At 46.9% G+C, this 15,577-nt stretch overlaps 1 protein-coding gene across 6 annotated transcripts in view; it reads left to right on the forward strand.

Annotated features, from left to right (window-relative positions):
* Positions 1–1,328: 1,328 nt before the first annotated feature.
* LOC132407086 (Fanconi anemia core complex-associated protein 24-like) overlaps positions 1,329–15,577 on the forward strand; it is a 195,941-nt gene continuing 181,692 nt past the window's right edge. For 2 of the 6 annotated variants that reach the window (XM_059993366.1, XM_059993363.1), the window contains exon 1: positions 1,339–1,423. The gene's annotated coding sequence lies outside the window, so the exon portion shown is untranslated. Of the gene's footprint in view, positions 1,424–1,488; positions 1,620–3,796; positions 3,993–15,577 lie in introns of those variants that run through there. The other 4 variants (XM_059993365.1, XM_059993372.1, XM_059993364.1 and 1 more) reach the window with 4 other exon arrangements.

Raw genomic sequence — 15,577 nt, forward strand, 5'->3', positions numbered from 1 at the left:
CGTGACTTAAGCTGCCATTCTCGACGATAACATCACCGGAACCCCCCCCCCCCCAAAAAAATGAGCTTTTTGACCATCAGACTGAATGCTTTGTTTGGCACAAGTCAAACACTATGAAGCATGGTGGTGGTGGTGGTGCTTCATACTGTAGGGATGCTTCACTGCAGCAGGTCCCGGAAAGTGTGTGAAGGTAGAGGGTAAAATGAAAGCAGCTAAATACAGGGGAATCCTGGAGAAAAACCTGATACAGTCTGCAAGAGAACAATGGCTTGAGAGAAGATCTGTTTTTCAACGAGACAATGACCCCAAGCATAAAGCCAAAGCTAAACAGGAATTGCTTAAAAAGAACAAAGTTAATGTCCTGGAGTGGCCAGGTCAGAACCCAGACCTCAATCCAACTGAGAATTTGTGGCTGGACTTGAAAAGGGTGTTCACTGATGATCCCCATGCAATCTGACAGAGCTTGAGCAGCTTAACAAAGAATGGGGAAAAATTGCAGTGTCCAGATGTGCAAAGCTGGTAAGGACCTCTCCACACCGACTCAAGGCTGTGATTGCTGCCAAAAGTGCATCTACAGAATACTGATTTCAGCAGGACTGGGAGAGCAGAAGTAATCACAGCAGGGGAGCAGTGAGAGGTTTTCACTGAACTCCTATCAAAGAGAAGATCTCAACTTCTTCAGGGAGGCACCCCTGGAAGAGACTTGTCAGAGTAGTAATCCAATCACAAACAACAGAACATCTGCAGATGCTGGAAAACCCTGACAAAACGTCGACTGTACTCTTTCCATAGATGCTGCCTGGCCTGCTGAGATCCTCCACCAGTTTGTGTGTGTTGCTCAGATTTCCAGCATCTGCAGATTTTCTCTTGTCAGCTATGAAGAAGTGGCAGAGCAGACTCGATGGACCAAATGGCTTAGTTCTGCTCCTTATGGTCTTGCTCTCAATGGCACACGGCACAGGCAGCAATCCAGAGATTACAACCCTGGAAGTTCTGTTTTTCAGCTTTCTATCTAACTCCCTAAATTCTCTCTTCAGGACCTCCTCTATTCCTACTTATTTCATGACTTCTAGCTGCTCAACCTCCCCTTTTAAAATGCTGTGGATCCGATCCGAGACATCCCTGGCCCTGGCACCAGGCAGGCAACATACCATCCGAGAGTCTCTATCAAGCCCACAGAATCTCCTCTCCGTTCCTCTGACTATGGGATGTGGAGGAATGGAGGCCCCCCGGCCTTGTCGGACCCGCTTCTGGCCGAGGGTCCAGCTAAACAAACACATGGCGTTGTCGTCAACGTTACCGTCCGGGTCACGTGACCTCCGCGCCTGCGCCAGCGCACCCCGCCCCTTTACCACCTGGAACGGCGCAGGCGCAGGCGCAGTGTCGGCAGCCGCAGTGGACGGGAGGCGAGCGGAGGGGAAAGGTAAGGGTCTGGGCGGGGTAACCACGGTGACGGGGGCCAGCCGGCAGCCGGCAGCCGGGACGGAGGGTCTTGGCTGGCGGGAGGGAATGTCGTTCGGCCGGTTGGCCGGCTGCTCTGGATGGAGTCGAGCCTGCAGAGTGAGGTTCGATCTGAACGCTGAGCTGGTCCTGGGACGGAGGGGCTCGGTTAGTCTGAGGTCAGTCGCTGCTGGGCTCTAACGCCTTGGCGTATTTGTAGTCCAATCCACAGAAAATCGGACGCCACTGCACCCAATAAAGGGAGCTCGAATAAATATTAGGAAAGCCGAAGTAGATAGATTATTGACAAGAAAGGGGTGGAGGGCAAAAATGTGCAGCTGGAGACCCAATCCACTTATTGAATTGCAAAGCAGCCTCAACTTCCCCTTAATTTTCAAGTCTGTATGCTAAGTGTCTCAGAGTCCCAAATAATAATTTGTTTTAACTGAAGAATAATCAGATTAGTCAGCATTTATGGAGGAGACACATTTGGCATTATAACTAAAATCTTGCTTAAAACTGCAGAAGCTGGCCCATTACTAATAGGCTTTTGTTTTGGAGAATGTTTACTTGTGAATGAGACTGATTTTATGATAAAATGTTTGCATCTTTTATACATTTTGCATTTATTTATATGTAATTGTTTCATTAAAAAAGATGTGCTATAACATTTAAATCGGGATTGTGTGCAAAAGCTGCAAGGTTATGATGCAACTGGAAAAACTCTGTATCATTGTGTTCAGTTCTGGTCGCCTCATTATAGGAAGGATGCCAAGGCAGGAAGTCAGGAGAGAGAGAGAGAATCCTGAGGATTACCATCTCAGCTGATGAAAGGTCATCACTTGAACTGGGAATTCTGCACAGATGTATCCTGATCTGTAGGGAGCATTTTCTTTGCTTCCTGTTTTTATTTTATGTTTCCAGCCTGCCTGGTATTTTGCTCTTTGGAATTGATGCACGGTGGTTTCACAAGGATGCAAGGCATACATCTAAGGCTTATTATATCTACAGTCCTGTTCTTTATTACCTAGACATCTGTTTTTATTGTGAAGTTGGCTTCTAAGAGCAAAGATGTAATGCTGAAGTTTTATAAGGTATTGGTCAGACCACACTTGGAGTATTGTGAACATCTTTTTGGTGCCCTTATCTAAGAAAATATGTTCTGGCATTGGAGACAGTTCACAGGAGGTTCATGAGAATGATTTGGAAATGAAAGAGTTGATGCATGGGGAGCGTTTGGTGACTCACTGGAATGGGGAGGGTGGGAAATCTCACCCTATTGAATGTTGAAAGGTCTGGATGGAGAGGATGTATTCTGTAGCGAGTGAGTCTAGGACCAGAAAGCACAGTCTCAGAATAGAGAGGATGTCCATTTAGAATGAGATGGGGAGGAGTTTCGCCAGCGAGCTCTTGAGACATTAGGTTGAATGGAGTCAGAATGAGGAATCGTACTTAAAAGTAAAATGAGAAAGTGCTGTAAGTCGTTAGCAGATCAGGTGTGTGGGGGTAGTGTCAGCAGGGTGGAGGCCATGCATTCATCTGGGGAGGTGTAAACAGAGGAATGAAGAGAAAACAGAAATGCTGAAATTGTGAAGAGCATGGCAGGATGTTGAAAATGTCTAGCAAGGCTGTCATCTGTTTTTTAAAAAAAGATTACAGGTGTCCCCCATTTTTCGAACGTTCGCTTTACGACACTTCACTGTTACAAAAGACCTACATTAGTTACTTGTTTTCGCTAACAGAAGGTGTTTTCACTGTTATGATAAAAGGCATCGCGTGCGTTGAGCAGCCAAGCTCCTCCCCCGGAACTGCATTCTAGCCGGCATTGCTTAAACACGTGTCTGTGAGCATCTGTGCTTTATGTCGATTTATCTTGTGCATCCGTTAGCAAGATGAGCTCTAAGGTATCGGAAAAGCCTAAAAGAGCGCGTAAGTGTGTAAAACTAGACATAATTAAGTGTTTCGATCGTGGTGAACGAAGTAAGTACATAGTGAGTTTAGCTAAGGAGGCTGGGTTTGTGGAAGCTGATGAAGATGATGTTGAAGAGGTTTTGGCATCCCATGACCAGGAACTGACAGATGAAGAGCTGATGAAGAGGAAAGGATAACAATTGAAGCCGCACACAGTAGCAAACTGCTCCAAAGTGATGTTGTCCAGGAACTGAACGTGAAGCAATTACGTGAGATTTTTGCTGCGATTGACAATGTTGTGATGATTGCAGAAAAGCATGACTTTAATTTTGAAAGGGTATGTTGGTTTAGGGCATATTTGCAGGATGGTTTGAGTGCTTACGAAGAACTGTATGATAGAAAAATGCGCAAGGCTAAGCAGTCAAGCATACTATCGTTTTTCAAGCCTTCCACATCAGACACAGCAGACAACGAATCTCAACCTTCAACATCGAGGCAGGCAGACATAGAAGATGACCTGCCTTCCCTGATGGAAACAGACGACAATGAGATGACACCCCAGTCTCCCACCACCCCAACCTCCGACAACTCAGACTCTGCCTAACACACCTCCATCAGTGTGTTCAGTCTTCCTGATTCTGGTAAGTGAAACTACACTGTACATACATTATTTCTACTTTATATAGGCTGTGTATTTTTGTGTTATTTGGTATGATTTGGCAGCTTCATAGCTCAAAGGTTACTGGAAAAAGTGCTTCTGCCGAGAGCGCTTGCGTGAGATTTTCACTACGGTGGACAGTGCTGCAATAATTGCAGAAAAGTATTCCCACTTTATATAGGCTTTATATCTGTATTTATCAGATCATTTCTGCTTTTACTGTATATTACTATTATTTTAGGTTTTATGTGTTATTTGGCATGATTTGGTAGGTTATTTTTTGGGTCTGCAAACGCTCACAAAATTTTCCCATATAAATAAACAGTAATTGCTTCTTCACTTTACGACATTCCGGCTTACGAACCATTTCATAGGAACACTCTACCTTTGAATAGCGGGTGAAACCTGTATTTGTCATGTGTACATTGAAAAATCCAGTGAAATGCATCATTTGTGTCAAAACAAATCAGTGACGATGTGCTGAGGGAAGACTACAAGTGTCAGCGTGATTCTGATGCCAACATAGCATGCCCACAACTCACTAACCCCAAACTGTACGTCTTTGGAATGTGGGAGGAAAGTGGAGCATCTGGAGGAAACTCGAGGGGATATGGGGAGAATGTGCAAACTCTTTAGGGGCAGTGCAGTAAAGTGTTAGGCTGACCATGTCATACTCTGTTATAGTTACGACACTGTTAATCAACATTGGATAGTTCTGATTGGAGTTGGAAGGCCTTGTTAGCTGAAATTGTCAAACACAGTGAGAATTATAATGTGCTGAGATAGAAGATGAGATTCTCACCTTGTTTATTTTTAAGGAAAGATGCAGTGTGGAGCAGGTTGACCCTGCACCCCTGATTTAATCCGAGCTTAATCACGGGATAGTTTACAATGACTAAATAACCGGAAGAAATAGGAGCAGAATTAAGCCATTGAATCTGCTCCACTACTTCATCATGGCTGATTGATTTTTTTCCCTCTCTGCCCCAATTTTCTGCCTTCCCTCCCCCGCCCCCACCCTGTATACCCTCATGCCCTGACTAATCAAGAATCTATCAAGCTCTTCTTAAATATGCATAAAGATTTGGCCTCCACAGCTGCCTGTGGTAACAAATTCCACAGATTCGCTGCTCTCTGCCTGAAGAAATTCTGCCTCCTCTCCATTCTAAAAGGACGTCCCTCTATTCTGAGGCTATATCCTTGGGTCATAGACTCTCCCACCATAGGAAACTTGCTCTCCACATCCACTCTATTGTTGTGGCGGAAGAGCTATTCCACACTGTATCTCTAAACAAAATAAAATCAATAATGGATAGCACGTTTGACTGAATTGTTGGAGGTGTGTGTATAAAGAGGAAACAAAGGATAGTGCAAGGTGCATCAAGGATCATTGTGGAAAATAAAAGCTGAATGTTGCTGATGCAGGAGGTAAAATGTTGCTGTAGATAGAAGATTGGCTGGAGAATAGGAAATAGAACTAGTAGAAGTATGACTTTCCATTTGGCAAGATATAATCATGACTGTAAAACCCAATCTTTTGATCAGCCGGTGAAATTGTACACTTGGTTTACTCCCTACCATGTTTCTTTATTCTCTTCAAATAAATGGAAAGCAATTCTATCACTGATGTTAAATATTAATTGCTTGTTTCCTAGCTGACTGGGATTCTGATGCTGCTCATGTCCCAGATGTGAGGTTCCTCTTCCATGTTGACTGTGGGTCTCAGAGCCGTCAATCCCAATGGACTTAACGTTTCTTCTTTTGTCTTTATCCCAATTTCAGATTATTACATTAATCAAAATCTATATAAGCCAATCAGACACAAGGGAGAATGGAATTAATTGCTATGATAGTTTTCTTATTATGGGTTTCATGACCAAGTTTCCTCAAACCAGTATTTTGATATTTTAACCTCGGCCTTTAGTTACCTCTTATTAAACACAGCGATATGTAGCTGTCTGCCCTCTGAGGCCTTGGATATAATAGCAGATGTTTCCAAGTGACATATATATTTTTATCTCACCATCATATGATAGCCTCTTATGTCTTGTTTTCAATTTATTAGATTGAGACCTTGGGCCTCTGACTAATAATAATGAGATTTAGAGAATGTAGCCTTGTAACTTTGTCCCTTTTATCTCATGAAAATTTAGTCTGTTTGTATTTCACAGCATAATTGCCACACATGGTTTTTCAAAACAGCATCTGAATCAGGTTTATTATCACAAACATGAGAAAATCTGCAGATGCTGGAAATCCAAAGCAACACACAGTGCTGGAGAAACTCAGCAGGTCAGGCAGCATCTATAGAAATGAGTAAACAGCGACATTTTGGACTGGAAAGCAGTGGGAAGGGGAGAAAGAGATACAAAGTGGCAGACGACCGGTGAGACCCGACTTGAATTGGGAGACTACTTTGTTCTGTCTGCCACAAAAATCCGGGTCCCTCTGGTGGCTACCCATTTCAATTCCACTTCAGATTCTCATTCTGACATGGGTGCCTCTACTGTCGTGATGAGCCCACACCACAATCAAGTGGGAGGAGCAACACCTTGTATTCTGTCTGAGTAGCCTCCAACCTGTTGGCATGAACATCGATTTCCTGAGCTTCTGGTAATTGCCCAGCCCAGCTCCCCCACCTCACTATTCCCTATTCCTGTTCCCCTCTCACCCAATCTCCTTACCTGTTCACCACCTCCCTCAGGTCCTCTTCCCCTTCCTTTTCTTCTGTCCATGACTATCAGATTCCTCCTTCTCCAGCCCTTTATTTCTTCCACCAATCAACTTCCCAGCTCTTTACTTCAGACACCCTCCCCCTCATGGTTTCACCTATCACCACTTTTATTTCTTCCTTCCCTCCTTCCACCTTCTTGCTCTTACTCTAATTCCCCCTCTTAACACCCCCTCCAGTCCCAAGCAAGGGTCTCGGCCCAAAATGTTGACTATTTACTCTTTTCCATAGATGCTGCCTGGCCTGCTGAGTTCCTACAGCATTTTGTGTGTGTTCCTCAGGTTTATTATCATGACATACTTTCTGTGCCTAATAAAGTGGCCAGTGTGACCTATATATAGGTGAGACCCGACATAGATTGGGGGACCACTTTGCCGAACACCTATGCACCAGCCACCAGGAAAAGTGGGATCTCCCTGTGGCCACCCATTTTAATTCCAATTCCTGTTCTGACATGTCAGTCCGTGGCTTCGTCTACTTTTGTGATGACGCCACACTCAGCTTGGCGGAGCAACACTTTGTATTCTATCTGGGTAGCCTCCACCTTCATGGCATGAACACAATTTCTCGAACTTCCGGTAATGCCCCCCACCCCCAACTTTACCATTCCCCATTCCCTTTTCCCTCTCTCACCTTATCTCCTTACCTGCTCCTTTTCTTTCTTCCATGGCCTTCTGTCCTCTCCTATCAGATTCCCCTTCAGCCCTGCATCTCTTTCACCAATCAACTTCCTAGTTCTTTACTTCACCCCTGTCCCTCTCCTGGTTTCACCAAATACCTTGTGTTTCTTCCTCCCCTCGCCCACCTTCTACTCTGACTCCTCATCTTTTGTTCTCCAGTCCTGATGAAGGGTCTCAGCCCGAAATGTCAACCGTTTACTCTTTTCCATAGATGCTGCCTGGCCTGCTGAGTTCCTCCAAAATTTTGTGTGTGCTGATTGATTTCCTGCATCTGCAGATTTTTCTCTTGTTTGTTACTGAATGTATGTTCATGGTTTTCTGCTTCTGCACCCCACATGGTTATTTGAGTTACTGTCACCTTGCTGTCATTTTGATCTGGTCTGGTTATTCTCTGTCCTGTCTTTAACAGGGTGTTTTATCCCATAGAACTGCTGTCCACTGGATGCTTCTGTTTTGTTTTTTCTTTTTTGCACAATTCTCTGTAAACTCTAGAGCAGGGGCTCCCATGGACCCTCTACTGTTAACAGAGGGGTCATGGATCACAAGTTGGGAAACCCTTCTAGAGACTGTTGTATGAAAATCCCAACAGTTTCTGAGATACTCAAACCACCTTGTCTGGCACCATCATCAAACTCACTTCGATCATGTTCTAAGGTATAGACAGACAGACGTACTTTATTGATCCCGAGGGAAATTGGGTTTCGTTACAGTTGCACCAACCAAGAATAGAGTAGAAATATAGCAAAATAAAACCATAAATAATTAAATAATAATAAGTAAATTATGCCGAGTAGAAATTAGTCCAGGGCCAGCCTATTGGCTCAGGGTGTCTGACACTCAAAGGAGGAGTTGTAAAGTTTGATGGCCACAGGCAGGAATGACTTCCTATGACGCTCAGTGTTGCGTCTCGGTGAAATGAGTCTCTGACTGAATGTACTCCTGTGCCTAACCAGTATATTATGGTGTGGATGGGAGTCATTGTCCAAGATGGCATGCGACTTGGACAGCATCCTCTTTTCAGACACCACTGTCAGAGAGTCCAGTTCCACACCCACAACATCACTGGCCTTACGAATGAGTTTGTTGATTCTGTTGGTGTCTGCTACCCTCAGCCTGCTGCCCCAGCACACAACAGCAAACATAACAGCACTAGCCACCACAGACTCATAGAACATCCTCAGCATCGTCCAGCAGATGTCAAAGGACCTCAGTCTCCTCAGGAAATAGAGACAACAACTTTGAACAACAACTGAGTCTTGACTCTTTTGTGTATTGAGATTGGCTGATTAGATATTTGCATTATCGAGCAGGTATACCTAATAAAGTCACCGCTGAGTGGATGTTGTGCAATTTGTTGTTTTGAGGCAGCTGGACAGTGCAATACATAAAAATTACTGTAAGTGATGAAATAACTAAGTACAACAAAAGATGAATAACAAGGTAATACTCTTGAACTGTTCAGCAATTTGATAGCAGATGGGAAGAAGCTATTCTTAATAAAAAGGAGTACACCCTATCCTCGTTATATGTTTTCAGACTATGCAGATTCACAGTTATGAGAGGAACCTATTTCTACTAACCCCTCCTTATATGCATCCAAAACTCTCAGTAATGTGAGGAGCACCGCTTTCCCGTCAATACAAGTCAGGTGTGTGCACCTCACAATCTCACTCCAGCTCATCTCGCATTAGTTTTGGCAAGGTGTGGATGTGCGATCTTGTACTCTTAAACTTCTGTTGGATTTAACTATGGTGCAGTGATTTTGTGCTTGAAATATTTAACTGTGCCTCCTAAGTGTCTGATGTCATGTCCTGGGCTATCAGCCGAGCGGCAGAGAACCGCTTTAACTCTTGAAGAAAGGTTGGAAATTATAAACAGCGCAGCAACAGCTGAAGGTAACACAGCTCTGGGACGCTACTACCGGGAACAGAATCTTGCCTTTTAAAGTTCTTTTGCTGCTTGACAATGTGCCAGCTCATCCTAAACATTTGGACAGCATTCATCCTAACATAACAGTGCATTTCCTGTCACCCAACACAACATCGCTGATTCAGCCACTCAACCAAGGTGTGATCCACATTCAAGGTTTTTTTTTATGGCAAGCTATCTCTCAGATGCTACAAGCAACAGACAATTTTGAAAATCCTGGGAGTTTACCAATGGTGAGGGAATGGTGGAAGTCGGAACACTTGCCACAAGTGGCGATGGACATGGACCCAAGTTTAGAATGGAGTCAGCATTTCCGTCGTTCCCTGCCATCAACCCCTCTTCCCTACAAGCAAATTTATGCTGAAAAACAAAATGCTGCCAAGCAAACAACCCTCACCACTTTCTTCAAACCAGTGCCAGCAGTTCTAAGAGTTCTGTGAGACTTCCTTCATCCCTTGCTGTGCTTGATATGATCCCGACACCATAACACCCACTCATCTCCCGGAGCGAACACACCTGCCACTGTTGGTGAGTACTGTACAACATAGTATGTTAAATTTCAACTTGCGCTGAATAGTACCTTAAATTGATGAAATATAATACAAATGTTGCCTTGTGGTACTGCTTTTGTGTCATATTGGTATGAAAATGTGAATAAATTACAGATAAAACATTCAGGAAGCCCTCTGGAACTCATCCCTATTTTCTCCATTTAAATAATTATTCACATTATGCATTTTCACATTATGCGTCGGACTGTGAGGAGCCTATCCCCCGCATATAACGAGGATAGGGTGTATGTGTCTTCAGGCTCCTGTTTCCTCTCCCTGATGGTAGTATTGTGCAGAGGACATGTTCTGGAAATTGATGGTTTTTAGTGATAGATGCTGCCTTAAAACATAGAATGTGGTACTGCACAAGAACTGGGTATTCAGTCCACATTCATGTGCCTATCTAAACATCTACAGTGGCATGCAAAAGTTTGAGCATCCCAGTCAAAATTTCTCTTACTGTGAATAGTTAAGTGGGTAGAAGATGAACTGATCTCCAGAAGTCATAAATTTAAAGATGAAACATTCTTTTCAACATTTTAAGCAAGATTGCTTTCAAGAAGGAGCTAGATAGGTATCTTATGGATAGGGGAATCAAGGGATAGGGGGACAAGGCAGGAACCGGGTATTGATAGTAGATGATCTCAGAATGGCGGTGCAGGCTCGAAGGGCCGAATGGTCTACTTCTGCACCTATTGTCTATTGTCTAAGATTAGTGTTTTATTTTTGTTTTGTACCATTTTAGAGTGAAATAAAGGAAAGGAGCACCATGCAAACGTTTGGGCACCCCAAGAGATTTGAGCTCTCAGATAACTTTTACCAAGGTCTCAGACCTTAATTAGTTTGTTAGGGCTATGGCTTTTCCACAACCATCGTTAGGAAAGGCCAGGTGAAGCAAATTTCGAAGCTTTATAAATACCCTAACTCCTCAAACCTTATCCCAACAATCAGCAGCCATGGGCTCCTCTAAGCAGCTGCCTAGCACTCTGAAAATTAAAATAAATGATGCCCATGAAGCAGGAGAAGGCTGTAAGAAGATGAAGCATTTTCAGGTAGCCGTTTCCTCAGTTCGTAATGTAATTAAGAAATGGTGGTTAACAGGAACAGTGGAGGTCAAGTTGAAATTGCCCTCTCTCGCCTTAAGTACATGCCCTCTGCACCACCACATTGTCTGCACTGCATTTTCTGTGTAGCTGTAACACTTTATTCTGTACTTTGTTATTGCTTTCCCTCAGTGTACTGTTATAATGAAATGATCTGCATGGGTAGCATGCAAAAGTTTTTTACTGTACTTCTGTACATGGTAGATTGTTTATTATTGGTCTAAATAATTATGCAGACTATCTGAATGTTAGGAGAATTGAATGCAAAAGCAAGGAGATTATTCTTCATAAACAAAAAGCTTCAGAACCTCGGTGTCTGTACCTCCCTCTGCAACTGGATCCTCAACTTTCGAACTGGAAGACCACAGTCTGCACTGATTGGAAATAACATTTCCACCTCACTGACAATCAACACTGGTGGACGTCAGGGTTGTGTGCTTCGCCTACTGCTCTATTCAAGTGCTATCTATAAATTTGCTGGCAATGTAGCCATTGTTGGCAGAATCTCAAATAGTAATGAAAGAGTGTGTGCAGGCGGGAGATATACCAACTAGTTGAGTGGTACTGTAGCAACAATCTTGCACTCAGTGTCAGTAAGACCAAATAACTGATTGTGGACTTCAAAAGGAACAGACACACTAGTCCTCATAGAGGGGTCAGAAATGGAGAGAGTGAGCAATTTCAAGTTGCTGGGTGTCAATATTTCTGAAGATCTGGACCCAACATATTGATGCAGCCACAAAGAAGGCACAACAGCGGCTGCATTTCATTAGGAGTATGAGGTGATATGGTATGTAATCTAAAACACTTGCAAATTTCTATAGATCTACCGTGGAGAACATTCTAACTGGCTGCATCACCATCTGGTGTTTGGGGAGGGGGGAGGTGGTATGGGCCTACTGCATAGGATCGAAGAAAGCTGCAGAGAGTTGTAAAATTAGCCAGCTCCATCATGGGCCATAGCCTTTGTAGTATCCAGGACATCTTCGAGGAGTGGCGCCTCAAAAAGGCAGCATCCATCATTAAGGACCCCCATCACCCAGGTCATGCCGACTTCTCATTGCTGCCATCAAGAAGGCAATACAGAACCCTGAAGGCATGCACTCAACGATTCAGGAACAGCTTGTTCCCCTCTGCCATCTGATTTTTTGAATGGACACAGAACTCTTGCCTACAACTTCATTACTTATTACTTCCATTTTGCACTATTTATTTAATTTAATTATTTTATATATTTCTTCTCTATTATTATGTACTACTGCTGCAAAGTTAACAAGTTTAACAACCTACACTACTGATACTAATCCTGATTCTGATAAACGCAGGAGATTCTGCAGATGCTGGAAATCTAGAGCAATACACACCAAATGCTGGAAGAACTCCGCAGGTCAGGCAGCTTTCATGCTAAGACTCTTAATCAGGGCTGGAAAGGAAGGGGGAAGATGCCAGAATGAAAAAGAATGAGGGGAAGGAGGAGAAGCTAGAAGGTGATGGGTGAAGCGAGGTGGGTGTTGAGGGTATGAAATTGTAGCGGCGTGCTACACGCAGCGCTAAAATTACGACACGGAGTTGGTAACTGCAGTCGAAGGAAAAACTTTATTCGAAATCCTCAGCCTTACTTTTAAGCCTCCCTCAACCTGCCCCCCATGGCGCAGAGGCTCCAAAGCTCTGTGCTCGCAAACCCCCGTAGGCTATCTAATTGTGAGCCGGTTCGGATGTGCCAGGAAATGGGTCGCCACATAACCCCCCCCCCCAGAACCAGCGATACACCCCCCAATGTCCACAGTCTGGGCCAGAACCTGCTTGGGAGGTCGTCCTCTGCGCCGAGGTGCCGGAAACTCGGCCGGTTGCGCCAAGTCCACATGGGCCGGTTTGAGGCGGTCCACCGTGAAAACCTCTTCTTTCCCCCCAACGTCCAGCACGTACGTGGACCCGTTGTTCCGGAGCACCATAAACGGCCCCTTGTATGGCCGCTGCAGCGGTGGCTGATGCCCGCCCCTTCGTACAAACACAAACTTACAGTTCTGTAGGTCTTTGGGTACGCAGGTCGGGTGCCGCCCATGCTGTGAAGTGGGTATGGGGGCCAGGTTACCGAGCTTCTCGCGTAGTCTGCCCAGGACTGCTGCGGGATCTTCCTCTTGCCCCCGTGGGGCTGGTAGGAACTCCCCTGGGACAACCAGGGGCGCGCCGTATACCAACTCGGCCGACGAGGCGTGCAGGTCGTCCTTGGGCGCTGTGCGGATGCCGAGTAGGACCTAGGGAAGCTCGTCCGCCCAGTTGGCTCCTCGTAGGCGGGCCATGAGGGCCGACTTCAGGTGACGGTGGAAACACTCCACTAGCCCATTCGACTGTGGGTGGTAGGCAGTGGTGTGGTGCAGCTGAGTCCCCAAAAGGCTGGCCATAGCTGACCACAGGCTGGAGGTGAACTGGGCGCCTCTGTCGGAGGTAATGTGGGCCGGTACACCAAAGCGAGATATCCAGGTGGCGATCAGGGCTCGGGCGCAAGATTCGGAGGTGGTGTCGGTGAGCGGGACCGCTTCTGTCCATCTTGTGAACCAGTCCACGACAGTCAGGAGGTGCCGCGCTCTGCGCGACACTGGCAGGGGGCCCACGATATCCACATGAATGTGGTCGAAACGCCGGTGGGTGGGATGGAACTGCTGCGGTGGGGCTTTGGTGTGCCGCTGCACCTTGGCCATCTGGCAGTGCATGCACGTTTTGGCCCATTCACTGATCTGTTTGCGGAGTCCGTGCCAAACGAACCTGCTGGAAACCATCCGGACAGTTGTCCGGATGGAGGGATGCGCCAAGTTATGAATGGAGTCGAAAACACGGCGCCGCCAGGCTGTCGGGACGATGGGACGGGGCTGGCTGGTGGCGACGTCACAGAGTAGGGTCCTCTCACCCGGGCCCACGGGGAGGTCCTGGAGCTGCAAACCGGAGACTGCGGTTCTGTAACTCGGAATCTCCTCATCCGCCTGCTGCGCCTCTGCCAGTGCCTCAAAGTCTACCCCTTGGGAAAGGGCATGAACGGTAGGGCGAGAGAGCGCATCCGCCACGACATTGTCCTTACCTGAGACGTGCCGGACATCCGTCGTGTATTCAGAGATGTAGGACAGGTGGCGTTGTTGGCGGGACGACCAGGGGTCGGACGCTTTCGTAAACGCAAAGGTAAGCGGTTTGTGGTCCATGAACGTGGTGAAGGGCTGACCTTCTGGGAAGTACCTGAAATGCCGGATTGCCAGGTAGAGCGCCAACAGTTCCCGGTCGAAAGCACTGTACTTGAGCTCGGGTGGCTGCAGGTGTTTGCTGAAAAACGCCAGGGGTTGCCAGCGACCTGCGATGAGTTGCTCCAGCACCCCACCGACTGCCGTGTTAGATGCGTCCACTGTGAGGGCGGTAGGGGCGTCCATTCTGGGATGTACTAGCATTGCGGCGTTCGCCAAAGCTTCCTTCGTTTGAACGAAAGCGGCGGCGGACTCCTCGTCCCAGGTAATGTCCTTGCTCGGACCCGACATCAGGGCGAACAGGGGGCGCATGATCCAGGCAGCTGAAGGGAGGAAGCGGCGGTAGAAATTGACCATACCTATGAATTCCTGAAGGCCTTTGATCGTGGTGGGTCGGGGAAAGTGGCGGACTGCCTCTACCTTAGCGGGCAGAGGGTTGCCCCGACTTTAGTAATCCTGTGGCCCAGGAAGTCAATGGTATCGAGTCCGAACTGGCATTTGGCGGGGTTGATTGTAAGACTGTACTCACTCAGTCGGTCGCAGAGTTGACGGAGGTGGGACAGATGCTCCTGATGACTGCTGCTGGCCATGAGGATGTCATGCAAATAGATGAACGCGAAGTCCAGGTCCCGTCCCACCGCGTCCATTAACCGCTGGAACGTCTGTGCGGCATTCTTCAGGCCGAACGGCATGCGGAGGAACTCGAAAAGGCCAAACGGGGTGATGAGTGCCGTTTTGGGGATGTCGTCGGGATTTGATGTTACCCTCGGACGAGGTCTACCTTGGAGAAGATCCGTGCGCCGTGCAGGTTTGCTGCAAAGTCCTGAATGTGCGGCACAGGGTAGCGGTCCGGTGTGGTAGCCTCGTTCAGCCTGCGGTAGTCGCCGCACGGTCTCCAGCCTCCCGTCGCTTTGGGCACCATGTGCAGGGGGGAGGCCCATGGGCTGTCGGACCGCCGGATGATCCCCAATTCCTCCATCCTCTGGAACTCCTCCTTCGCCAGTCGGAGCTTGTCCGGGGGAAGCCGCCGAGCGCGGGCGTGGAGGGGTGGTCCCTGGGTCGGGATGTGGTGCTGTACGCCGTGCCTGGGCATGGCCGCTGTGAACTGCGGTGCCAGAACCGATGGGAAATCCGCCAGGACCCTGGTGAAGTCGTTGTCGGACAGCGTGATGGAGCCGAGGTGAGGGTCTGGCAACTGGGCTGCACCCAGGGAGAACGTCTGAAAGGTCTCAGCGTGTACCAGTCTCTTCCTGGGCAGGTCGACCAGTAGGCTGTGAGCTCGCAAAAAATCCGCACCCAGAAGTGGTTGGGCTACGGCGGCCAGTGTGAAGTCCCACGTGAACTGGC

Source organism: Hypanus sabinus, chromosome 17 (assembly GCF_030144855.1).
Source record: "Hypanus sabinus isolate sHypSab1 chromosome 17, sHypSab1.hap1, whole genome shotgun sequence".
Classification (NCBI taxonomy): Eukaryota; Metazoa; Chordata; class Chondrichthyes; order Myliobatiformes; family Dasyatidae; genus Hypanus; species Hypanus sabinus.